The following is a 26,781-nucleotide window of genomic DNA, read 5'->3' as shown; positions in this document are numbered from 1 at the left end:
GGATAGCCAGATCCCTCTGCATTCAGAGCTTGGCAATCTTTCATCGTTTAGACGATAAGAGAACATGAACAACTCCACATTTGCCCACATTATACTCCATTGCCAGAGTTTTGTCCATTCACTTAACCTATCTAAGCGCCTTTATGAACCTCCTTATGTCATCTTCACAATTTACTTTCCTTCCTATTTTTGTGTCATCAGCAAATTTAGCAACCAAACTTTCAATCCCTTCATCCAAGTAATTGCAAAATGTTGCGCGCTAGCGTTGATTCCTGTGGCACACCACTCGTCACACCCTGCCAACAAGAAAAAGACCCATTTATGCCAACTCTCTGCACCATTTTAGCTAGCTAGTTTTCAACTCTTTCCAATATATTACACCCAAAAGTTGGGCGGGAGGGTGAGCTGTGAGGAGGATGCAGAAATGTTTCAGTGTGATTTGGACAGGCTGAGCGTGTGGGCATCATACATGGCAGATACAATATAATGTGAATAAATGTAAAGTTATCCACTTTGGTAGCAATAATAGGAGGACAAATTATTGCTTGAATGGCTGTGACTTGAGAGAGTGTGGATGCTCAATGAGATAATGGAGTCCCCTTGCATCAGTCGCTGAAAGTAAGCACAGAGGTACAACAGGCAGTAAAGAAGGCAAATAGTATTTTGGCCTTCTTAGCGAGACAATTTGAATATAGGAATAGGGATGTTTTACTGCAATTGTGTCGGGCATTGGTGAGGCCACACCTGGAGTACTGTGTGCAGTTTTGGTGTCCTTATCTGATGAAGGATGTCTTTGTTGTAGAAAGAGTACAGCGAAGGTTTACCAGGCTAATTCCTGGGATGGCAGGTCTGTCATATGAGGAGAGATTAAATTGGATAGGGTGATATTCACAGGAGTTTAGAAGAGTGAGAGGGAATCTCATAGAAACTTATAAAGTTCTAACGGAATTAGACTGGGTAGATTCAGAAAGAATGCTCCCAATGGTGGGTGAGTTCAGAACTAGGAGTTATAGTTTGAGGATAAGGGGTAAATCTTTTAAAACGGAGGTGAGAAGAAATTTCTTCAGCCAGAGGATGGTGAAAGTGTGGAATTCACCACCACAGAGTGTAGTTGAAGCCAAATGTTGTCTGATTTCTACAAGAAATTAGATATAGCTCTTGGGGCTAAAGGGATCAAGGGATAGGGGAGGGAGGGGGGATCAGGATATTGAAGTTGACGATCAGCCATGATTAAGATGAATGGCGGAGAAGGCTGGAAGGGCCAAATGGCCTGCTCCTGCTTTGTGTTTCTATGTAAACCATGACCATTTATTTTCCACAAAAACCTTTGATGTGGCACCTTATCAAGTGCCTTCTGGAAATTTAATTGCAGTACATCCACTTATTCCCCTTTGTCCACAGCAGATGTGGCTCCTTCAAAAAACACCAAAATGTTGCTGAAGTATATTTCCCCTTTCACAAAACCATGTTGACTTTTCCAGAAAGTTAGATACTTGTTGGTGTTTGACTCAGATATAGAAATTTGGGCCAATCACAAAATATCAGCTCACATTTATAAAAAACAGAAATAAGCTTACCAAAATGTATACATTTTCAGAAGATAAGATGCACAACAATTTTTTATAGTACATAATAAAAGCAAATTACTGTGAATGCTGGAACCTGAAACCAAAAGAGAAAATGCTGGAAAATCTCAGCAGGTCTGACAGCATCTGTAGGGAGAGAAAAGAGCTGACGTTTCGAGTCCAGATGAAACTTTGTCAAAGACTTGCTGAGATTTTCAAGCATTTTCTTTTTTTGTTATAGTATATAGTTATTGAAAAGAATGGATCCAAGAATAGATAAATCAATGCTTTTGGGATAGGTGAGAGGTGTAGCTTACAAAATTAATTTCCATCTATATTCATGATTTGGAGATGGGCACAGCGTAAGTTTTATACTTAAATTTCCTGATGAGACCAAATTAGGTGACCTGGCAAACCATGACGAACAAGCAACAAGGAATACATGAGGCACTCATCGAGTGAATTGATAAATGGCACGTGAAAAGACATACCACATTTGAAGATATGTGGCGGGGAGTTTATAAACAGGGGGATGTTAGCTGCTGTGGTGATTATTTTGGCCAAAGGACATGAATGGTGTAAATAAGGAATTCTGAAATTCTGGATTTAGTGTGAAGTTGGGTCCAAATTGCTGCTGACCATAATTTGAATTTGCCAGATGAGAGACCTGCTGGTTTGGCAGTTGAATATTGATTTGACACAATTTTCATATGCACACGAAGTATTTGCAACCCACTGAAAGTATGAAGTGCTCTATTTAGATCACAGCAGCACATTTCAGGATGGCTCGGGAACTGGCTGGACATCAGGAGTCCTGGGAGTGGAGTTTCAGAAGCAGGGGGATGTTCTCCATGGATAGGAAGGATACATCCTCGCTCTTCCACTCTTCTGCGGGTGAAGTTCTGCCTGGCCTTATGCCCTCCTTCATTCCTCATCTAGAATCATCGAGATACTGAACAAGCCTCCCATAAGGTGTCTAATTAGATGGAATAACACAGCACTCACTCTTTCTTTTAGAGACAGGCTCTGGGGGTGATGGGACCTGCACAGGCTAGGCTGGTTGCACCTAAACTGGGCCAGAACCATTTTCCTTACTGGGTGATTTGCTAGTGCTTTTGGGGAAGGTTTAGACTAAGTTGGAAGTTTCTATGAGCCAGGATCATAGAATCATAGAATCAAAGAACCCTACAAGTGCAGAAAGAGGCCCTTCGGCCCATCGAGTCTGCACCGGCCACAATCCCACCTAGGCCCTACTCCCATATCCTTACATATTTTACCCGCTAATCTCTCTCACCTAAGCATCCTAGTGCACTAAGGGGCAATTTTAGCACAGCCAATCAACCTAACCTGCACATCTTTGGACTGTGGGAGGAAACCGGAGCGCCTGGAGGAAACCCACGCAGACACGAAGAGAATGTGCAAACTCCACACAGACAGTAACCCGAGCCAGGAATCGAACCCAGGTCCCTGGAGCTGTGAAACAGCAGGGCTAACCACTGTGCTACCGTGCCACCCAAAGGAGATAATATTACACAAGAATACACAGTGGCACAGTGGTTAGCACTGCTGCCTCACAGTGCCAGGGACCCGGGTTCAATTCCCAGTTTGGGTCACTGTCTGTATGGAGTTTGCAAATTTTTTCCGTGTCTGCTTGGGTTTCCTTCGGGTGCTCCCGTTTCCTCCCACAGTCCAAACAATGTACGAGTTAGGTGAACTGGCCATGCTAAATTGCCTCTTAGTGTCAGGGGGGACCAGCTAAGGTAAATACATGGCATTATGCAGATAGGCCTAGGTGGGATTGTGGTCAGTGCTGACTCAATGGACCGAATGGCCTCCTTCTCACTTTAAGATTCTATGGTTCGCTGATGCCAAGGTGCACAGGATACGGGGAGAGACAAACAGCACCAGGATAGGAAATAGTGAAATGGCCAGTGGGTTCAGAGTAAGGGGCAAATCAAGATGTTGGAGGCCACCATCCAGAGGCTCTTAATCGGCCAATTGGCTGCTAAGGCTGCAACTGCTCGAAAAATGGCATGGCGGCAGGTGAGATTGGGCACCCTCCCAATGCCCTGCCCTCCTGTTATTTTGTGAGCTCTCTTTCCCCTGTCATTTGGCTGTCTTCAGCTACCACCAGGAAAATCCAGCTCCACGTTTATCAAAATGGAATCCATAACCACAGTAAAATATGCTGTGATATTAAAGCTGCCCTAACTCTCATGCCTTCAGAATGCGAGATCAAGCTTTGTTGACTGTTAATTGATGACACTTGGCTTATCTGTAATTATTTCATCCATTTCGACTTTACTTCAAATATTTGTTCGGCTTGTGAATTAACCCGAACCCAATCAGAAAAGGGCTTGGCAGCCAAATTGCTAATTGTCTGACCCTGGACGTACAGTTTCTGAAGAACCAGAAAGCAATATTAGCATTTTTGCTGCGCTGTTTTTCTCCCCCCCAACCTTCATTCCACATGACTGTGTAATCCTGTTTTTTAGGCGCTTGCATAATTCTGAAATGTCTGTGTTTGCATATTTTCATTCCAGGAATCAGGAGGTGGATTTCCTTTGTGCGATATTGGGAGTGTAAACGTGTTTCTAATTTTACTACAAACCATGCAATGTGCCCTTCCTCTGGTTGTTTTCATTGTACTGCCAACAGTCTAATTCTAATTCCTCAACAAATCAGGTATTTTTGACAGATAATTGATCAATTTGTACAGGAACCTTCAGTTATGAAGGCTCCTATGCTGCTCTATTTTATTAAGTTCCATATGTATAGTATTTCAAAGTAAAACATACCTTCATCAAGTTCTACTGAAGCATACACATTTAACTGTTGAACAAAAATATCTTCTCTGTTAGTGTATGTTTTCATTGCTTATACACCAAAAATATTTGATTTGATTTTGATTTGATTTATTATTGTCACATGTATTAACATACAGTGAAAAGTATTGTTTCTTGCGCACTCTACTGACAAAGCATACCATTCATAAGGAAGGAAACAAGAATGTGTAGCATGTAGTATTACAGTCATATTTGGGGAGTAGAGAAGGGTCAACTTACTGCGAGGTAGGTCCATTCAAAAATCTGATGGCAGCAGGAAAGAAGCTGTCCTTGAGTCTGTTGATACATGACTTCAGACTTTTGTACCTTTCTCCTGGCGGAAGAAGGCGGAGGAGAGAATGTCCGGGGTGCGTGTGGTCCTTAATTATGCTGGCTGCTTTGTCGAGACGGCGGGAAGTGTAGACAGACTCAATGGACGCAGGTACAACCAACCTTTGACTGGGTTACACTGGCTATTGAACATGTACATAATAGTGTGGATGCCTATTCTAACTTTAATATAAAACTAATGCAAAAATAATTTTTGAAGTACAGCACACTATTTTGCGTGTATTTGGCTAACACACACACACACACACACACACATTTGTGTTCCCTGGACCACCCATACTGTCTTAATACCAAGGAGAACTTATTAAAATGTCACCTACTAATGCCTATTAATTTGCATGAACGGTACTAAAAACATCCTAGTGATGGAAATGTTTGATCAGCTCAGCGCAGTCCATTGATCCATTCATATGCAATCCACATGAGTCGTCTACTACAAAGGACTGAGAGGTTTTTCTCACTGTCGAGGTGTTTGCTTTAAGAGACTTTCACTCTGTTATACAGACCTCAGTTTATATGAAAGAGCCTGCGATCTAGAGGAAGAAAGAGCAGAGAGGATGTCTGGAGCAGACCTTTAATAGAATGCAGACTCTCCCAGCAGGAATCATTGCCTTTCCTGTATTAGTTTATTCCTACAGCAGGGTAATAAAACTAACGCTCATCAAGAAGGAACGGGTCTTAAGTGACAAACAGTAATGTGGTTAGTCCTTAATGCTATGTGGGATTACTGAAACAAATGGATGGATATATAAGAAAAGGACAGCATCTGTGCTGTCAGCTGTGGCATGTGCAAATGGATTTCATAAGTAGCAGTGAAGACATTTAAGCGTCTGCTGGAGGGCTTGTATTCATTGTAACTGTGGGCTGCACAAGTTCCAGGCTGAGGTTGGAGAGACGTTGTGTGTGCAGTGAGTAGTTTGATTATTTTGATTCAGTCATAAAAATGTGATTGGTTGGAATTGCCACTGTATATTTCTAAATGTACCTAAATGTTTTGATGTAATTTTATTTTGATCAATTTGAAAGGAACGATGTTCGACTTGTTTGTTCCCTGAATAGCAACCTTGATCTCTGCTGATTTGCTCCTCATTGCTTTGCATGGATTTAATCTGTGGTGAAGGAAAGAGACAATTCTTAGGGAATATGCTCCAAAGCTGGGATTCCATTTCTCCTCTTACTTGCTGGTGACAGGCTTCTGTTTGCTATTAGCCCCCCTCCACCCAAAAAAGGCGGGGTGGGGGGGGGGCTTTTATTTATTTTTGTCCATCTCAGTTCAACTGATGTTCAAAAATCGAGTCCCAAAGAGTAAAACCTGAGGAGAACTCCTTTTGAATTATTCACTCCCCTCAATTATTTATGAGCTATAATAGCTTCTGTGTTTGTGTGGTAGCTGAACCTTGACAGTTTCACATGACTTACTTGAGAGAGATAATGTGGAGATAGCTGTAATGGATGTGGAAGGCATTGCAATGAGTGGTTTGGGGGGTTGTTGGAGGGGTGGGGGAACACTGAGAGTATCCTGGTCACTCCAGATTCCTGTATGAATGCAGAAGGAGGTAAAGCTGGACTGATGCAGCAGGTTATCTCACAGACTGGACTGGGAGCATTGTGCTTTCTTTTATGTGCTAACAACCCCTGAAGAAGTATTTTAGAAAGGGGAGAGATGCGTTATTCTCATTACTTCTGGCTGTCTGGATGAAAAATGCAAAATCAACAGACTGTATAATGCTAAATAATTATTAAGCGTAAATTAATCAAAATCTCTTTTATTGACTGAATAGGTTCGCATCATTAGCTTCATCTAGCCGTAGTTAATAATGAATTAGTGGTTAATAATAAATCATCCAATGTAGAAAGGTTGTTATTCTTAAATAAGGTTGTCCCTTACACGGGAGGTGACCACACACTTCATTTTATTTCGTTCCTTCATATTATGCCTTACAAAGATCCCTCCTCCTGCCACTGTAAGGTTAATGGGAGTAAACAAGATGCAAAATCAAAGAAGACTGCACCCCAGTGAAAGTAAAACATTAATTGTCAATTGATTGTCATTTTGCCACTGTAAAGGATGAACGTACATTTAGGGAGCATTATATTTTACAATCTATTTTGTCCACAAAACAACAATTAATTTATGTCAAAATGTATGAATCATTACGACAAATGAATCATACATAGACTAGTTGTTTTATGGACAAAATAGATAGCCCAGTTTTCATATGACAGAGTGATAAGTGACCTGTTAATTTGTCTTGGTGGTGATTGAACTCCTTGCTTTTCTCTGAAAATGTGCGATGGGATCTTTTACATCCACTCAGCTAGGCAGAGGGACCTTTGTTTAACATCTCATCCAAAAGGCAGTATCTCTAACGATACAGTTCTCTTCTGAAGTGTCAGCTTGGATTATCCGCTTACATGGAGTGGGTTTTGAACCCGCAACCTTCTAACGGATAAGCAAACTTGCTAACACTAAGCCAAGATGACACTGCGACTTGGACTTGGGGAATGGATTGTGTCTAAGTCTCATGTTCATATTTTGAGAACATCGGAATAAATTTACTGCATTACAACCTTGTAAGGCACTCCTGAAACATTGTGGTGTTGTAAGGTAACTGTCCAATGTTAGTTGTGGTTTCTTTGAGAGGAAAAAACAAGTTTTTAAAGGAGGATGCTCCAGTTAATAATAATTGCATGTGAACGGGGTGATATGTCCATATTTTGCTAAAAATCATGATTGTAACAGTGATTTATTTTTTAACACTGCAAGTGTGACCTGGAATACATTGCTGTAAAAGGTGATGGAATCAAGTTCAATCAAAAAGAAACTGGATATGTACTTCAAATGGATGGCACAGTGGCACTGTGGAACCCACGTTCAAATCTGGTCTTGGGTGACTGTGTAGAGTTTGCACATTCTCCCCATCTTTATGTAGATGTGCTCTGATTTTTCTCCCACAATCTAAAAGGTGTGCAGGTTAAACGGATTGGCCATGATAAATTGTCCCTTAGTGTCTCAAAACATGAAGGTTAAAGAGATTAGCAGGATAAATAGGTGGAGTTACGAGGATAGGGCCTGGAAGGGATGTTCTGTCGGAGAGTCAGTGCAGACTTGATGGCCTGAATGGCCTCCTTCTGCACTGTAGCAATTTGTGGTAAAGTCGATCTCCTTCTGCAAAGCAGCACTTTATGGTAAAGTGAACAGTGCTATGGGGAAGGTTTGGGGAATGGGACTAGTTGGATAGATCTTTCAAGAAGAAATGGGCCTACACTACTGTAGAACTAGCTGTGAGATTGTTGGGGAGGGATCATTGTCTGGGGCAACCGAGTAATGCAGATTATGTCGAGCGTAATGGTGGGATTTCATTATCAATTATTTTGTTACTTTTCTCATCAGATGGTAGGCCAGAAGATCCAATGGAAAAGCTTCAAGATGGGAAACACTGTGTGGAAGCAGGCCTTGGCAACAGAAAAAGATCAGGGCATAGGTGAGGGGAGCATTGCTGAGAGACGGCAGCACGTCCAACAGATTATGGGGAAGGAGTTTGATGTGACTCGGCAGGAGAGTCAGCAGATCACTAGCTAGTGGATAGAATGAGAGGGCGTCAGTGGATCAGAGGTGGGTCAATAGATTGTGGGCCGAGACTCACTGAGATGCATTATTTGCATGAGAGCCTGGAGAAAGTTTTCCTTCCCCTCCAGCCTCATGGACACTTACATAGCTCTTTACAGGACTTATCCCCTACGGCTCTCACTTCCCTTTTGCCTGCCAGGTTTCCCCCCACAGCAGGTTGCATAGCAATATAGAAAATAGGAGTGAGAGTGGGCCATTCGACCCCTCGACTCTGATCCCCCATCGTGTTGATCCTGTATCTCAACACTTGCTCTCTCCGCCTAAAAATCGTAGAATCCCTACAGTACAGAAGGAGGCCATTTCACCCATCAAGTCTGTACCAAGCACAATCCCACCCAGGCCCTATTCCTGTAACCCCACACATTTACCCTGCTAATCCCCCAAACACTAGGGTCAATGTAGCAAGGCCAATCAACCTAACCTGCACATCTTTGGACTGTGGGGGTAAACTGGAGCGCCCAGAGGAAACCCACACAGACACAAGGAGAAAGTGCAAACTGCACGCAGTCACCTGAGGCCGGAATTGAACCCAGGTTCCTGGCACTGTGAGGCAGCAGTGCTAGCAACTGTGCCGCCATGTCACCCATCAAATGTCAATGCACTGGGGAACCCTTGACTGCTTAATTAATGAGCCCAGCTTTGTGGGATTCAGCACTAATTCCCAATAGACTCTGTGGCAGGGAACACTCCTGGTTCCCGCCATGGGACCTGGGCCTGGAATGGAAAATCCCAGCCACTGATTCTTTAAAAAAAAATCCTTGCAGGATGGTACTATTGTTCATGCAAAAATTATGGGACGGCACGGTAGCACAGTGGTTAGCATTGCTACTTCACAGCTCCTGGGTTCGATTCCTGGATCAGGTCACTGTGTGGAGTTTGCACATTCTCCTCGTGTCTGTGTGGGTTTTCTTTGGGTACTCTGGTTTCGTCCCACAGTCCAAAGATGTGCCCATTAGGTTGATTGGCCATGCTAAGAAATTGCCCTTTAGTGTCCAGGGATGAGTAGGTTGGTGGGTATAACATGGAGGATTATGGGGGTAGGGCCTGGGTAGGATTGCGTTTGGCGCAGACTCGATGGGCCGAAGGGCCTCTTTCTGCACTTTAGGGTTCTATGATCTTATGATTCATTAAGAGCTCTGCATTTTTCCATGACTGGGAGAAATTTATTAACAATAAAACCTATTGCAGCAATGTATTTGTTTGATGGATTCTTGAGTTTTGGCTTATGATTTCTCTTATAGCAAACCACATACAGCCTGATGAACCTGTATGATCAATTTTAGCAGGTTTGTTAAGCAATTTTGTTGACAACAGTTTGGAAGTGATTCTCTCAAAAACATTTGATGTGTCAAATTTGCGTAAAAACTGGAATAAACTCTCTGGTATTTTCAGTGGGATTTTCAAAATGAGCCTTCCACACTTCCTGCACTGCAGAGTGGACCAAAGTGAATCTTATTAAAAATCAGTGGACGGGGCCTATTTCCACCTGGGAGACCAGCAGCGCAGCGCTGAGCCAGCCATTGCATATGCGCCGATCTATCAGCACTAAGATCAACACATGCGCGGTAGCTCCGCACTGTCGACCTCCCAATCGCTGGGCAGCTCAATCGCTGGCCAGCCCCGTAACACCCTCATTGCTGGCCCTCTGACCACGCCCCCCACCGTGGTCTGATCCTACCAGATGTCTCCCCTCCACCCCCACCCAGATGGCCAGCCCGATCGCCGTCCTACCTCCCTCTGTCGCTCAGCCAGATAACAGAGTTGCAGTGGGACGCCCCACCCACCAGGCTCCCCCTAGATACCCCACCTTCATTAGGCCCCACCCCATAATGGCCTGGAGGTGAATATGCAGGTGGTGGTGTCACCACATACCTGCTGCCCTTAACCTCCTAGGTGGTGGAGGTCATGGGTTTCAAAGGTGCTGTCGGAGGACCCTTGCTGAATCGCTGAAGTGCATCTTGTAGATGGTACGCACTGGGCTAAAGCTCCCAACTCTTCATGCTGATGGAACCTTCTGGTCCAGCCAATGGCGCATCCCTGCCACGGGTTTCCCGGCGACATGGTGTGGAATCAATGGGAAATCCCTTTGACAGCAGTGGGACCAGTGGCCAACTAACAGTGCGCCACCTCCCAGCACCAAGAAACATGCTACAGTGAGACCAGAGAATCTCACCCTCTGTGTTTCAGTGGTGAGGGAGTGAATGTTGAAGTTGCTGTATGGGGTACCAATTAAGCTGGCTGTTCTGTTATCCTGGTTGACTGTGCTTTTTATTTGAGTATTGAAGCTGCACTCATCTAGGCAAGTGGATTTTTAAATCAGACTCCTGACTTGTAGATGGTGGACAGACAGATGGTGGGATCCTCTCTGCAGAACACTCTGGCTGGAATTTTACCATCTTGCCCACCCCAGAATTGGGACGGGTGAGGGTAACAGAACGGCATTCTTTGTTGGTCTGGGGCGGGATCTTATGAGCCTTGGGCGAGTGGAACAGTAAAATTTTGGCTCCTGTCTCTGACTTGATCCTGTGGTATTAAAAATTGCATTTTTGTCTTCTTCCTAGTCAGGAATGAGCACTTGTTTAAAAAGCTCTTAATTTACAAAAGCAATTGTCTACTACACACAAATGGAATCGGGAAATTGTTCTGCCAAGTCTTTCTAAAAGAGTTTTCAGTCATTCTGAGTGTCCAAAATAGATTGTGGTCCAAACAGTCATTAACAATGCTTTGAGCGTTTGCTGCTATATTAACAAAACTGAATCATGCTGTCCCTCTTAAATACGCCAATTATTTTTTCTTTAAAAGCAATATATTTCAAAACATTGCCTGACCACACTGGCTCACGGCAGCAAGGGCAAGATTTTCACATCCTGCCCGCCATGGGAATCGTAGCGGGTGGGACAGAAAATTCAGTGGACCATGGAAAGGTGCGTTGACCTCTGACGGGAATTTCCGGTCTTGGGGCATGCGCAGCTGGAAAATCCCGCCTTGGCGCTCAACAATATACAAATTGACTAAAAACTTTAGGAGAAAAAGCATCTCTGAGACCTAGCACAGGCTGCTGAAGTATGGTGCCAAATACTCAGCTCAACTGTTCAGATTTTTATTGGAAAGTGAAAATACTTAAATCCAGTGTGACATAAACTGAACCCATGCAAAAACGTGCTTGATAAGTTTCCAGCAGACAGAAAACATCTTTCTCATTTGCTCTCTCAACCTGTATATCCCAAATTGTGTGGACTTTCAGCAGAAACTCTTCACCTGCAAAGGGAAGTATTTGCTATTCAAGGGAGTACTTGCTATTCATCTTTCATTCATCATTAGACTTTCAGCAGTTCAGAGTCACATCTTGCAGCAGAGCGGCCTGCTTCCCTTTAAGAAACAGCAGCAACCCATTAACAGCTCCTGAGGTGCAAGGATACCTCACTCCCTCTAATCAGCAAATATCCCATCCCAAGGCCCAATCGGAGCAGCACTTTTATCACACACATATGAACATTTAACTCAGGAACAGGAGTAGGCCACCTGTCCTCTCATGCCTGCTCAGCCATTCTAAAAGGTTGGTATAATTGTAACTTCAATCCCACACTCCAGCGTACTCCCAATTAACTTTGTTAATCAAGTATCTATCTAGCCTTGCCTTAAAAATATTCATACGATGGATTTAGAATCCCTATAATACAAAAGGAGGCCATTCAGCCCATTGACTCTGTACCATCTACAATTCCATTCAGGCCCTATTTCCATAACCTTCATTTACCCTGCTAATCCCATGATCAATTTAGCCTGGCCAATCAACCTAACCTGCACATCTTTGGAGTGTGGGACAAAACTGGAGCAAGCCCATGCAGGCACGGTGAGAATGTGCAAACTCCACACAGATAGTGACCCAAGCTAGGAGTCGAACCTGGGTCCCTGGCACCGTGAGGCAGCAGTGCTAACTACCGTGTCACCATACCATCTTCAGATGTTTCATGAATGACCTTCCATCTGTTATAAGGTCAGAAGTAGGGATGTTTACTGATGATTGCACAATGTTCAGCACCATTCACAAATCTTTATTAAGCAGTCTGGTTCCATACGCAGCAAGACCTGGACAACAAAGATAAGTTGATTGGCCATGCTAAATTGGTTCTTAGCGTCAGGGAGGGGTTTAGTAGAATGAGTATGTGTGGTTATGGAGATGGGGCCTGGATGTTGTCAGTGCAGACTCAATGGACTGAATGACCTCCTTCTGCACTGTAAGGATTCAGTGATGGTTGGGTCTTGGATCCTAACCTGAAGAACTCCTGCAGTGCGGTGCTGAAATTGGCATCGAACAAGCACAAACATCTTCCATTGGGCTGGATATGAATCCAATCAGCGGAGAGTTTTCCCCCAATTCCCACCCACTCCAGTTTTGCCGGGGCTCCTGGACAAGTAGTCAAATTTTGCCTTGCTGTCAAGGGCAGTCGCTCTCTTCTCACCTGCCAGTTGTTATCAGATCTAACTTTATGGATATATGAGGCCCCATTTTTCTCGGGGAAGTTAATAATATTTTCCTCTGTTTCAGATATTTTTCTTTATTTTTTAATTAGCCTCTAATGAGGGAAATCCATCATTTCACTAATGAACAAGATTTTTCAGTTATCTGTTGGACTGCTTTCTTGTCTGATTTGCCATAAACAACAACTCCTAGACAGTTGTAACAATCCAAGATTTGGTTTTACACAACACGCAGCTTAAAAACAATTATTTTTCATTTTTCTTAGTTTTTAGACAGTCTCCATAAGGCACTGGCAGAGTGAATAACAAAGAGTTAAATGGTTCTTAAAACAAGAGAACAGCTTACACATATGTGAATGCAGTAAGAAAATTAAACAAGTAACTATGATTTTAAAACATAAAGGTGAATATTTTAAATGTATTTTAAGTGTTTTATGGATCATTGTTCACTTTAACCAAAACAAGTTACTAAAAAGCATGATGGTAAAGGCGAATAGTTCAGAGCCAAAGGCCTGGGATCCCTTTAGATAACAGAATGTTTCTGGCAAGGGAACATACATTACAACAATAATGATTAGATTCAGTCACTGTCCAGACACAGATTATATATGTCCCTGGCTGCAGGGACACATGTCTATTCAGTGTGGCAGTGAGCCAGTGGGAACGTCAACTTTGACCTTTACGGTAGCGTCTAGCATAACCTGTTAACAGGCAAGTAACTTCAACCAAGAAAGGAGTTAGTGTCTGGATCGAATGAGATACCATTATGTTGGAAGGTACAATGCCCTTGGCTGAGGCACCTGTCAGAAATTTGTATTGATGTGTGCATTCTAAATGAAATTAATTTTGAACGAATGAAGGGCGGGAAATCCAACAAAGAAAATGTGTAACTTTTCTGGTTTTTTACTGATAACTTCACAACTTGTCCGAGAGATCCAGGTGTTATATATCTGTGACTATCAAAGAACAAAGAACAAAGAACAAAAACAGCCCGGGAAACAGGCCCTTCGGCCCCACGAGCCCATGCCGCCATTTTAACATTACCAGTCCCCCCTCCACCCATGACCCTTATCTATGCTTATGGCATTCCACATTGAGGGAAACTAATTTAGGGACAATTTATTATCTCCAATCAGCATAATAGCACATCTTTGGGGTGTGGCAGGAAACCAAAGCACTTGGAGAAAACCCACGCAAGCACAGGGAGAATGCGCAAACTCCCACAGACACTGGCCCAAATCCATGTGTCTGCACAGCAAACAGTGATAGTCACTGAGCTGTCGTGTTGCCCAGCATCTGGTCCAGTTTAAGCGACACTAACGACATGAAGCACTAGGCTATTCTCGAACATCCAAGAGCAGCCCTAGTATGACCCATCGAGTATCGAGATAATTTCTCTCATTGATCACTGGTCTTTAATAAATTTTTACTGTGACATTGGTTTCCTGAGTCGAGTTGCCACCTCGTCATAAACCCCACTAATACAGCTCATGCAGTTTAGCCTTTGATCTCTATATTCTGTGCATGTCATAAGAACATAAGAAGTAGGAGCAGGAGTAGGCCATCTAGCCCTTCGAGCCTGCCCCGCCATTCAATAAGATCATGGCTGATCTGAAGTGGATCAGTTCCACTATCCTGCTTTCTCCTCATAACCCTTAATTCCCTTGCCTACCAAAAACCTATCTACCCGTGACTTAAATATATTTAGCGGGGTAGCCTCCACCATTTCAATGGGCAGAGAATTCCAAAGATTCACCACCCTTTGAGTGAAGAAGTTCCTCCTCAACTCTGTTCTAAACTGCACCCCCCTTATCTTGAGGCTGTACTCTCTAGTCCTGCTGTCCTTTCTGAGCGGGAAGAATCTCTCTACCTCTACCCTATCCATCCCCTTCATTATCTTATATGTCTCTATACGATCCCCCCTCATCCTTCTCAACTCCAACGAGTACAGACCCAGTCTATTTAGTCTCTCTTCATAGTCCAACCCCCTCAACTCTGGTATCAGCCTAGTGAACCTCCTCTGCACTCCCTCCAAGGCCAAAATATCCTTGCGCAAGTGCGGCGACCAAAACTGCACACAGTACTCCAGCTGCGGCCTCACCAGTGCCTTGTACAGTTGCAGCAAGACCTCCCTGCTTTTATATTCTAACCCCCTCGCTATAAAGGCCAGCATCCCATTCGCCTTCTTGATCACCTGCTGCACCTGCAGACTGGGTTTTTGCGATTCGTGCACAAGGACCCCCAGGTCCCTCTGCACTGTAGCATGCTGCAGCTTTTCGCCCTTTAAATAGTAATCCCTCCTACTATTATTCCTGCCAAAGTGGATAACCTCACACTTGCAATGTCACCACAATATTGTAGAGAAGCAAAGATAAATAAAAGTGACAACCACGAGCCACTCAGTTCAAGGGCAACTCATGATGGGCAATAAATGCTGGCTAGCCCGTGATGCCCATGTCCCACAAATGAATAAAAAGAAGAATTGCAGTAAGATCATAGCAAAATGTCCTTCTCAATCTTCTTCTGCTGTGATGTGACACTGTCCTCTCAATTTCTTCAGCTATTCCATTCCGTGGTTATATTGCCCTCAACCTCTTCCCATTCATAAGTGATAAAATTAACATATTGCAGATTATCAGAGACATGGCTGAGTGATTTCCACACATTCCACCACGCTCCCTCTCTGTGAACATTTGGCTTAAACCAATGCAGAACTTTAGAAAACAATTTTAACTCATCGGGTTGAACTTTACTACCTCGCGGTGATGGTAACAGAGGAGGCTAGGCCAGTAAGCTGCTGGGGAGCCATGTCAGGATGGCTGTTCACTGTAGTCACACTGCCAGGGACATTTCCCAACAATGAGTTTTGTGCCAAATTAAAGCATTTAAGGTCAAATTAATAACCAGTAAGTGGGGCAACTAGCATTTTTCCAAGGGCAGAGTAGACCATGTCATGTAGCAAGGCTGCCAACTTGATGGAAGCAGCCTCCCTCTGATAGTTCAGTGTGGGAGCAGCCCTGTGATCCCCAAAGATCCTCCCGGAAAATCTTCCCTTCCAATCCATGAGGCCTATCACCATTGGCTACCTGTTTTCTTTTAAAATCTGATTTTATCTTTCCAAAGTTGCCTCTATTTGGAGGTGCTCCGGTGGGTTCCATCCCTTAAAATCATACAATCCCTACAATGCAGAAGGAGGAGGCCATTTGACCCATTGAGCGTACACTGACAATAATCCCATCCAGGCCCTATCCCCATAATGTATTTACCATGCGCCACACATATGCCAGGCAATGGGGGTCTCCACCAAATGTATCCACCTGACACTCAGGGGCAGTTTAGCATGGCCGATCAACCTAACCCGTACATCTTTGGAGTGTGGGAGGAAACCAGAGCATCCAGAGGAATCCCACACAGTCACGGGGAGAATGTGTAGACTCCACATAAACAGTTACCCGAGGCTGGAATCGAACCCGGGTCCCTGGTGCTGTAGAGCAGCAGTGCTAACCACTGTGCCAGTATGCCTCCCTCAAAAAGTGCCCATCTCTCAGATGGCTCTGCCGAGACTTCAGATCTGCCGTTTGCTCTGACTGAGCCAGGTCGTAACCAGTTAGGAGGATGCATCTGGTAAAACCATCCAGCAGTGTCCTGCTGCCAGCAGCTATGAGCTCAGAAACATCCGCTGGGGCTTAATGTTGGGGTCCCGAAGACCATGGGAAAATTTCCGTCCATTGTATGCAGAGCCCATAGGCTGCCCAGGACATTTTAAAAATTCAATTTCTGGGATATAGGTGTCATTGAGTAGGCCAGCGTTTATTGTCCATTCCTAGCTGCCCTTCAGAAGGTGGTGGTGAGCTGCTTTTTTGAACCACTGCTGTCCATTAGTGTAGTTACACCCACAGTGCCATCAGTGTGGGAGTTCCAGGATTTTGACCAAGTGACAGTGAAGGAACAGCGATATATTTCCAAGTCAGGATGGTGACTGACTTGGAAGGAAACCTCTACATGATGGTACTCCTTTGGATCTGCTGCTCTTGTCCCTCTAGATGGCAGTAGTTGTGGGTTTGGAAAGTGCTGTCAAAGGAATTTTGGTGAGTTGTAGTGCATCTTGAAGATGGTACACACTGCCATCACTGTTCAGCAGTGATGAAGGGAGTAAATATTTGTGGAGGGGGTAGCAATCAAATGAGCTGCTTTGTCCTGGATAATGCCAAGCTTCTTCAGTGTTGTTGGAGCTACACTCATCCAGGAAGATGGAGAGTTTTCCATCAAATTCCTGACTTGTGCATTGTCGATGGCTTTTGGGGATCAGGAAGTGAATTACTTGCCACAGGGTTCCTAGCCTTTTACCTGCTCTAGTATTTTTATGGCTAGCCCAGGTCAGGTTCTTGTGAATGGCAATCTCCAGGATGATGATAGTGAGGGATCCTGCTTGAGTAATGCCATTGAATGCCATTGCCTGGCATTTGTGTGGCATGAATATTTCTTGCCACCTGTCAGACCAAGCCTGGATCTTGCCCAAGACTTGTTACATTTGGACATTGTAGTACTTGGGCTCCACGGACTCTCAAGCCTATACTCCAAATGTATGTGCAGTGACAGCTGAAATTAGTGTCTTACCTTGAAACTTGATTTGAAAAATATTTTTGAGAGACAGTCCTGATGGAGTTCATATCTAAATTGGACTTGCTCAGCTGTGTATATATTTATAATCAGGGCCAATGGTTACAACCTGGAATTTCTGTTCTATCAAATTATTGCACAAATGCCTTGCGTCTTTGTATCAAATTCCCCTGTCTGTTTTTTTCTTGACAAAGAATTGTCTTAGTGTCTGTAATAAAGGACAGAAATTTTGATCTGCATGCATTAACTATTCATGCACCAACCTCTGGGCTTGCATCTCTAATATTTTGCACAGACGAAACTGTGGGAGAAGTGTTAAATAATTGCAAAAATCAGTCTGGTGTTAAATTGCAGACCACTGTAACATCTGAGACCTTTATGTGATGTTTACAGCAGGGAGACTCTATGCTGCTTACAGTGCATCACCTGGCTTCACTACAGCTGAATATAATAGCATTTTGTTCCAGCTACTCGGATTTTGCTTTCTGTTCAATTGCCAGGACGATTTTGGGAGTGAAATGTTTGCTTTAGCTAACCATTTACAAAGCAACTTGGCTCAGTGGTACTATTTTTGCGTTCATCTCTGAAACTTGTGGGTTCAAGTCTCTTTTCAGATTCTTGAACCCACACCACAAAGGCAGAAAATAACTCAGTGCTGAGGGAATGTAGAATTGTTGGTGGGATCATCTTTTTGGTGATATTTTTACATTGAAACCTTGGCTGGCTAATTGAAAGGAAGGAAAAGAGAGCTCTCCCAGTGCATGGTGGCACAGTGGTTAGCACTGCGGCCTCACAGTGCCAGGGATCCAGGTTCAATTGCTGGCTTGGGTCACTGTCTGTGTGGAGTCTGCACGTTCATCCTGTGTCTGCATGAGTTTCCTCCAGGTGCTCCAGTTTCCTCCTACAGTCCAAAAGATGTGCTGATTAGGTGGATTGGCCATGCTAACTTCTCCCTCAGTGTACCTGAACAGGTAGTGGAGTATGGCAATTAGGGGATTTTCACAGTAACTTCATTGCAATGTTAATGCAAGCCTACTTGTGACACTAATAGGTAAAGAAAAATAATATTTATCCCCGGCATTGTGGGTCAACCCACAGAACATGGACTGCGGCGATTCAAGAAGGAAGCTTATCACCCCTTCTCAAGGGCAACAAGGGATGGGCAATAAATGCTGGCCAGCCAGCAATGTCCATATCCCACGAATGAATAAAAAAAAACAAAACAAGCTAACTGACTATTTAAATCAACCAGTTGAGTTGCAAATTCAATCAGGTCTTTCAGAGGATCCAAGGATCACGATGTAATGATCTCATCCTTGGTCTAGTTGAGATAGATGGCATGTGACCTTGTGTTGCATGTTTAACAACTTTTCTTACAAGTGAGAAGCCAAGCACAAAGCCATCCTTTTGACTCAGCAGGGGGCCCAGATTCACGTTCAGCAAACATAATTCATTGCCGGCCTGTACTTCTTCAAGACAGCCTGTCCTTCTTAAAGCAGATGAGGATAATATTCAGGCTAGAGCAGTTGTTAGAATTATGTTGAGAAGTTCTTGGTGGAAAAAAAGAAGATTATCACTGCAACAATAAGCCAGAGAAAGGTCTTCTGTGTTAACTGATGTGGTACTGGAGGCAAAAACAGAAAATACTGGGAAATCTTAGCACGTTTGACAGTATCTGTGGAGAGAGAGTAGAGCCAACATTTTGAGTCTAGATAACTCTTTGTCCTAGAGGCCTTAGATCAGAAGGTCAAAAGGACAGAGAGATTGTGCCTGTATGAGTGGTCTGGAAGGTATGCCCTCTGAAGTGAATGGAAGCATGTGGCCTGAATGGTGAATTTCCAGAGTCTGGTCCTGAGAAAGATGAATCCCAGGAGTCTGACTACTGTGCCAGAAACAGCTCAATGAGTTCAAGGAGTGGCCAAGATCAGTGAATACATCTTCAACTGACAGCACACCACTATCTGCTCACACCGCACAATGCCCCACATCCCCATCGCCCAGCCATCAGCAATCAACTAATATTTAGTGCTCCATTTCACTTTCATACACTTTCTTATGCAGCCAACTTCTCAGTTTCCACGTGGCAAGTAAATCACACAAACATGGTGGCGGTGAGTATGTAGCATTCCTTCCCCATTTTTACAGGTTAAGGTCACATAAAACAGGAAGCAGACGCAATGCTGTTAGGCGCACCTGCTTCACCAAAGCCTTTGGAGGGGACATATCAATCGTAATTTGCCTTTAATGGATAGCAAGATGCCTCCATTCAAAGGGAAGTGTGTCGTGTGATCCAGCTTCAGTTTCCCTTTTGCCTGAGGACAGAACACCACTCAGCTGCTGATACCTTCAGCTATCCATCCAGGTGCACAGTCCAAATAAATGAACCCCCAACCAATTTTACCCAGTCTTGTATGAGTTTGGGGTGGCACGGTGACTAGCATTGCTGCCTCGCAGTGCCAGGGACCCAGGTTCAATTCCCGGTTTGGGTCACTGGCTGTGTGGAGTTTGCACATTCTCCCTATGTCTGTGTGGGTTAAAGTTGCTCTGGTTTCCCCCCACAGTCTGAAAGACAAGCTGCATTGACCCAAATGGCCGACAGAGTGTGGCGACCAGGGGAATTTCACAGTAACTTTGTTGCAGTGTTAATATAAGCCTTACTTGTGACTAATAAATAAACTTTAACTTTAGGTGACTGAAGCTTTTTATATCACGATAAAAATACAATACATTGTTCAGTGGCAATCCATCAGCACGGCAGCAAGGTTAAGTACAACATGGCGGACAACCTTAGATCCAGCTACTTGGTATGAGAATAGATCAATGTTTTGGTCAGACTGTACTGTTTTAGCAGCACTGGAGAGCATCACAATCAGAGCATGGTCACTGCACAAGAAAGCTTTGTACACATAGGCTGGGTCAGTGCTCAAGTAAGGAGCTGGTAAGCGGACGGATCCCTCATGGTGAGATTGTAATGCATGACCTATTTCATGAATGGACCAGCGAGTCAGGAGCACCAGCATCAGGTCAGCTCAGTTTGGAAAGCAAGTACCTCGGCTGTGAGCCAGACCGAACATGAGTGAGGGAGAGTCAACCAAAGAACAAAGCTATCATTAAAAATCAGGCCAGAGAAGGTACCGATAATAAAAGATATTTTCAGAACTAACTGAAAAATAAACTGAGAAAGGTCAAATGTATATTGTCAAAATGTCCATAGCATTCTCCACTTTAAATTGGGATACAGCTGACCTATCCAAGTTCAGTGTTTTTGAACAGTGTACATAGCTGTGGTTTCTTGATTCAATGAACCAGACAAGCAAGCCACAAAATTTCACTGAGCGATTAGAAATGAAGGCTGAACATGGCAGGATTAACAGCAGGAGAGCAAAAGATGCAAACTGCATCGTTCAAAATTGGGTTAAACTTCTGTATTCATTGACCAGAGGTCATGTCATTGTGACTACAGTCTACAGAATCCATACACCATTTCATCAAAAGATACAGAATAAAGGGTGCATCCTGTGATTTTTCAAACGCAGGGAGAATTGTTGAGTTGGTGATCACATCCATTCCCATGGAAACATTCCAGAAAGATCTGCTAGACAAGCTCAAAATGTATTACATGGAAGAATAACAAGGATGGACGCAAGTATGAAACGGTGCTCGCAGATCTATGAAGCTTACATATTCTAAGTACTGTCCCAATTGTTGAAACATGTACGAAAACACCCAAATGCAGCAAGACATGCGGAAGGTGTAACATGACCCAAGAAAATGCCCAGTTTTTCTGCAATTCTGCAAGGCATGTAGCACAAGGGGCTATTGGCAATGGCAGCTCTTTAGAGCAGTGGCTGATGCAGCTACAAAGAGTGGAGCACTGATCCGAACAGACTGTACACAATGGGCACAAGCAATGACCATCTGGTATCCCATCAGAAACATATACGCGAGCAAACCAGAAAACAATGATGATATGCAGGATGAGACAATGAATATGCAGATTGAGACAACGCAATCATTGGCAAACACCATCTGAAGTGTTTAATAAGATTAAAATTATCTATCCTAACACAGTTGACAAAGGGGCCAATATACTAGGACAGAACGGTGGCACAGTGGTTCGCATTGCGGCCTCTCAACGCCAGGGACCTAAGTTTGATTCTGGTCTTATGCGACTCTCTGTGTGGAGTGTGCACATTCTCCCCATGTCTGTGCATGTTTCCTCTGGGTGCTCCAGTTTCCTCCCACAGTTGAAAGATGTACAGGTCAGATGGATTGGCCAAGGTAAAATTACCCCTTAGTGTCAGGGAAATCAGCAGGTTAAATACATGCAGTTACGGGGATAGGGCCTGGGGTTGATGTGATCATGTTCCTGAAATAGAAATTGAACTCTCAGCCTTCTGGTCCAGAGGCAAGAGCGCAATCATTTGAACCAGGGCTGACACACAAAGTTGACTCTCCTGGGTGGCAGGGTGACACAGTGGTTAGCACTGCTGCCTCACGGTGCCAGGGACCCAGGTTCAATTCCGGCCTCGGTCACACTCTTCCTGTGTCTGCATGGGTTGCCTCCAGGTGCTCTGGTTTCCTCCTACACTCCAAAGATATATGGGTTAGGTGGATTGGCCATGCTAAGTTGACCCTAGAGTCATGGGGATTAGCATGCTAAATGGGTTATAGGGGCCTGCGTGGGATTGTGGTTGGTATAAACTCAATGGGCTGAGTGGCCTCCTTCTGTACTGTAGAGATTCTATGATTCCATTTCCTCAGCTGGTGACACCACTTTACCACCTAACCATCCGTAATATATTGTGTCGAGGAGAGAAAGAATCAACTCCCTTGAACATTCCTTATTCCTGAAAGATGACTGCTGATTAGTTTTATCTTCAAGGGTCACCCTATTATGTAGTATGAAGTGTAACCTCCCAGTATGATGTTAAGTTATGCAAACCGAGGAGCTTTCAAACACATTCTTCAGTCCTGTGTTGAGTTTACGGTTCTCCGTTAAAACAAGCCTAAAATTTTCTTACTGACAGTGGATCAGCAGGACATGAGTTTCAGGTCCTGTTTTGGTGCACGCTGCAAGTAACTAAATAGGTAATAGTGTGTGCTGCTCACTTAGTTTATTGAGATAATGTGAGCTGAATAATTGATTAACTTTACTAAGAACAAGGACTGCAATTTTCATAAAACTCATTTTGTTCCTTCATTACCCCTTAACACTAATTGAGTTTTAATTTGGATATACAACTCATTTTCATGCTTTGTAGCATTCTTGCACTGTTTCCTGCACACCCCTATTGACTTTAAGTCTGTCTCTGCCTATTTGAGTTCCACAGGGGGTTATATCTCACTGAGCACAATACATAAATGTGAACATGTATCAGGACACTAACACTGTGCCAAAGAGCAGTTTTTCTTAAGAATTAGGCACTAAAGTTTGTTTGTTTTAGATAGATTAAAAAAAAATGCCTAAACAAGGAGACATTATCAGTATCAAATGCTAGATCTGCATGTTTAGACCTCCAGGGTAACGGTGACATAGTGGTTAGCATTGCTGCCCCATCCACCTGAGGAAGGAACAGCCAGTTCCGAATGCTAGTGGTATTTTCTACAAATAAACCTGTTGAGCTTTAACCTGGTGTTGTGAGACTTCTTAGTGTGCCTCACGGTGCCAGGGACCCGGGTTCGATTCTGGCTTCAGGTAACTATTTATATGGTGTTTGCACATTCTCCCTGTCTTTGCATGGGTTTCCTCTGGGTGCTCTGGTTTTCCCCCACACTCCAAAGGTGTGCAGGTTAGGTTGATTGGCCAGGCTAAATTGACCCTGACTGTCAGGGGTATTAGCAGGGTAAGTACATGTGGTTGTGGGGTTATGGCTTAGATGGGGATTGTTGTCGGTGCAGGCTTGATGGGCTGAATGGCCTCCTAATGGACTGTAGTTGTGTGAGGGGGGTGTCAGTTGTTAGACGAGGGGAGGAATTTTCCCTTTTATTTGACAACGTGTCAACTCAGGTGAGAAAACTGATGGCAGTTTGATGACACTGGAGAAGCCTGTTGGCTGCCCTGCCATCTTCTCCCGCCATGACACATTGTCAAAACAAATCCTGGGGTCAACAATGTCATGTTGGCGGGGCATGCTCTGAGTATGTCTGCCCTGCCAGCAACCTCAGCCCCTGCCAGATTGGGAAACCCTTCCGGTATGATAAAAAAAGGATTTCCCCTCCCCCTCCCCTCCAAAGGGCACTGGATGTCCCTCCCATGAACATAGGACCACCCCAGGGAACCTCCGTCCCTCATTACACCTCCCCCAAGCAAGGGACCCTTCCCCCCAACTGTGAATCTCTCCAGTGGAAACTCTCCATGGCAGTGCTCCCTGGGCAGTGCCAAGAGGATGTGCCAGGACCAGTGCTAGTGTAATACCTTCCCCACCCCATATCCTCCGGGAGCTGTACCTACCTGTGCGCCTCTGATGGGGGCAGTTTGCCAGGTCCCTTTTGGTCTAGACCTGTTGTAAACCTTGCTGAAATGATACCACACTGGTGAAGATGAAAATTCTTACATAGGGGGGAAAATATAGCGAAGAGATCTGCTAACGATATTTAAATGTATGGTTGTGGGGTTCCCGACTTTACATAGCAGGACCCCCATTACGTCAATGTCCATGGGGAATGTTACCAACATGAAAGCTGTCTGAGCACTCCAGTTTTATTCTCCACCCCCACCAGCTTTCCCACCCACCAAATTCAGAACAGAAAATACCTCCCCCCTACAACTAGGTTTTTTATCTGTTGGACATTTCCTGGTTAAGTATCCAGGAAAGTAATTCACAACCGTCTAAACTCTCCGACTGTCTTTCAGATTTGGAGACTGTCTCAGCAGCTCCCGGACTGTAGGATAATAGCCCATCAGAAGTTCAAACTTCCTGGGCAATTCCCACTCTGTCCTTGCGTTGGGATTTCTGAAGGGGTCCACTAGTGCATCTTGGTGGATGATGGGACACACCCTGTTTCCAATTATCTGGAGATAGGAAGATGTGATGCATTCATTTTAATTATTTTCAAAGAAATATTCTCAGATCTTGTTCAATTTTTTATTGAGCCTTGGTTGGATCATACTTGAAGTTCTGGTGTTTGTGTGAGAAGAGAGATAATAGAGGCACTGGAGAAGGTGCAGAGGAGATTTACAATGCTGATACCGGAACTGAGAGGTTAGAAATATTGCAAAAGGTTGAACAGGCTGGACTCTTTTTCCTAGAAGAATCACAGCCAAGGGATGACCTAATGGAGACCTTTAAGATGACAAACTATTTAATAGGGTAGATGTGAGAAGACAGGGGGCTGGAGAACTCAGTTGGCTAGGTGGCTAGCGTGCGGTTCAAAGCAATGCCAGCTGCGAAGGTTCTGTTATCTTGGAACCTGCCTCCTCACCCTGGTCCTGAGACAATTTACTGAACCCAATAAAAATCTGGAATTAAAAAGTCTGCTGATGACCATTGTAACAACCCATCTGGTTCAGTGACATTCTTTAGGGAAGAAAATCTGTCGCCTTTAGCTTGTCTGATCTACATTTGATTCCAGATCCACAACAATGTCATTGACTCTTAACTGCCCTCATGGATGGACAATAAATGCTGGCCCAGCCAGCAACACCCACATCCCACGGACGAATACAATTTTTTTAATGAAGTACTGACCCCTCTAAGGTCACTGTCTGAAGCCAAATATTGAACTGGTGCTCACTCATGTAAGTGATCATGTACCTTCAGTTATAGTGGCCTCCTGCTCTTACTGTCAATCAGCATAGCACATCACAACCCAAAAAGATTTGTTTTAATCATCAGTATTGAGATATTTAACTGCTAACACAATGAAGATTCAAGGCGATATAGACCTGAGTGACAGAGATGGTCTAAAGATAAGAGAAGTCAATGGTTATGGGACTAACCATCACCTGACATGTTTTCTTTTGCTTTGATCTTTGCAACTGTCCACATCTGCAGCTAATGACAGCATATGAAAGGGCAGAATAATTTCTTTTATGCGAGCCCTCTTCCTGGAATTGCACAGCAGTTCGTCCTGCAAAAGGAAAGAATCATAGAATCCTACAGTGCAGAAGGAAGCCATTTGGCCCATTGAGTCTGCACTGACCTCAATCTCACCCAGACCCTATCCCCATAACCCCCATGCATTTACCCTAGCTAGTCCTCCTGACACTAAGGGGCAATTTAGCATGGCCAATCCACCTAACCTGCACAGCTTTGGAAAGAGTAGCATGTGGCATGCAGAGGATTTCTGAAAATCAGTGGATGAGAGTTGAATAGTTTGGCTGGTGTTATAAAGAAACATTGGTGTGCATATGGAGGCATTGATAGTGAGAGCAATGACTTTGGCAAGGTTTGGATATAACAGAAGGGGGATGGACACTGTAGAATGTTATAGTGATAGCGCTTGTAGAGTAAAGTGAAGAGGGCTAAGCCAAGATTTGCATTGATCATGCCTTGTTAACAAAGCTTAAAAAAGTCTCTGAATGGAAGTCTTATCTTAGCAATCTGAGTCAGGTCATTTTTTCTGAACTTCTGAGGCAGACGTTAATACTTCTATGTTATCTGGAATCGTGCTTCCCTGGCAGTACGACAGGACACCTTTCTCCCATCTGTTGGAAATGAAACATACTTCACCAAGGCCTCCAGGGCACACACCAAGAAATTGGACATGCCCCACTGAATACTTTCTGCCTTTCAATACACTGAAATGTACTCAAAGTGAAAAGCTGCTGGCTACCAAGAATTGACATTGGACATGGCCAAAATCTATCCCCTCCCAAGCCCAGTGGACAGTTACTGATGCTATTCACTTGTCAAATTTATATAAGGCAAGAATTAGAGTAGTTTTTTTTAATTTATGGGACATGAGCATCACAGACCTGCCAGTATTTATTGCCCATCCCTAGTTGCTTGTAGGCAGTTGAGAGTCAACCACATTACTATGGCTCTGGAATCACACGTAGGCCAGACCAGGCAAGGATGGCAGATTTCCTTCCCTAAAGGACATTAGTGAATCACATGGGTTTTTCTGACACTTGACAATGGTCATCAGTAGATTCTTAATTCAAGATTTTTTAAAATTGAATTCAAATTCCACTACTTGCCATGGTGGGATTTGAACCCGGGTCCCAAAACATTAACTGAATTTCTGGATTAATAGTCCAGTGATTACACACTGAGCCATTTCTGCCTGAATACCTCATATTGACACTAGTGGGCAAATGACAGAATTGCTAAGCCCATTTTCTACCAATTTGTGGATGTGA

General features: G+C 43.9%; 1 protein-coding gene across 2 annotated transcripts in view; it reads left to right on the top strand.

Moving 5' to 3' along the window:
- The first annotated feature begins 4,179 nt into the window (after nucleotides 1-4,179).
- Nucleotides 4,180-26,781, top strand: part of mgat4c (mgat4 family member C) — a 96,267-nt gene continuing 73,665 nt past the window's right edge. The window contains exon 1 of one of the 2 annotated variants that reach the window (XM_080191741.1): nucleotides 4,180-4,250. The gene's annotated coding sequence lies outside the window, so the exon portion shown is untranslated. Of the gene's footprint in view, nucleotides 4,251-5,634; nucleotides 5,650-26,781 lie in introns of those variants that run through there. The other variant, XM_080191742.1, reaches the window with a different exon arrangement.

The sequence above is a fragment of the Carcharhinus amblyrhynchos genome, chromosome 6 (genome assembly GCF_965287045.1).
Source record: "Carcharhinus amblyrhynchos chromosome 6, sCarAmb.v2.hapA, whole genome shotgun sequence".
NCBI lineage: Eukaryota > Metazoa > Chordata > Chondrichthyes > Carcharhiniformes > Carcharhinidae > Carcharhinus > Carcharhinus amblyrhynchos.
The sequence above is the reverse complement of the archived record's forward strand: the minus strand, read 5'-3'. Positions and strand labels throughout refer to the sequence as shown.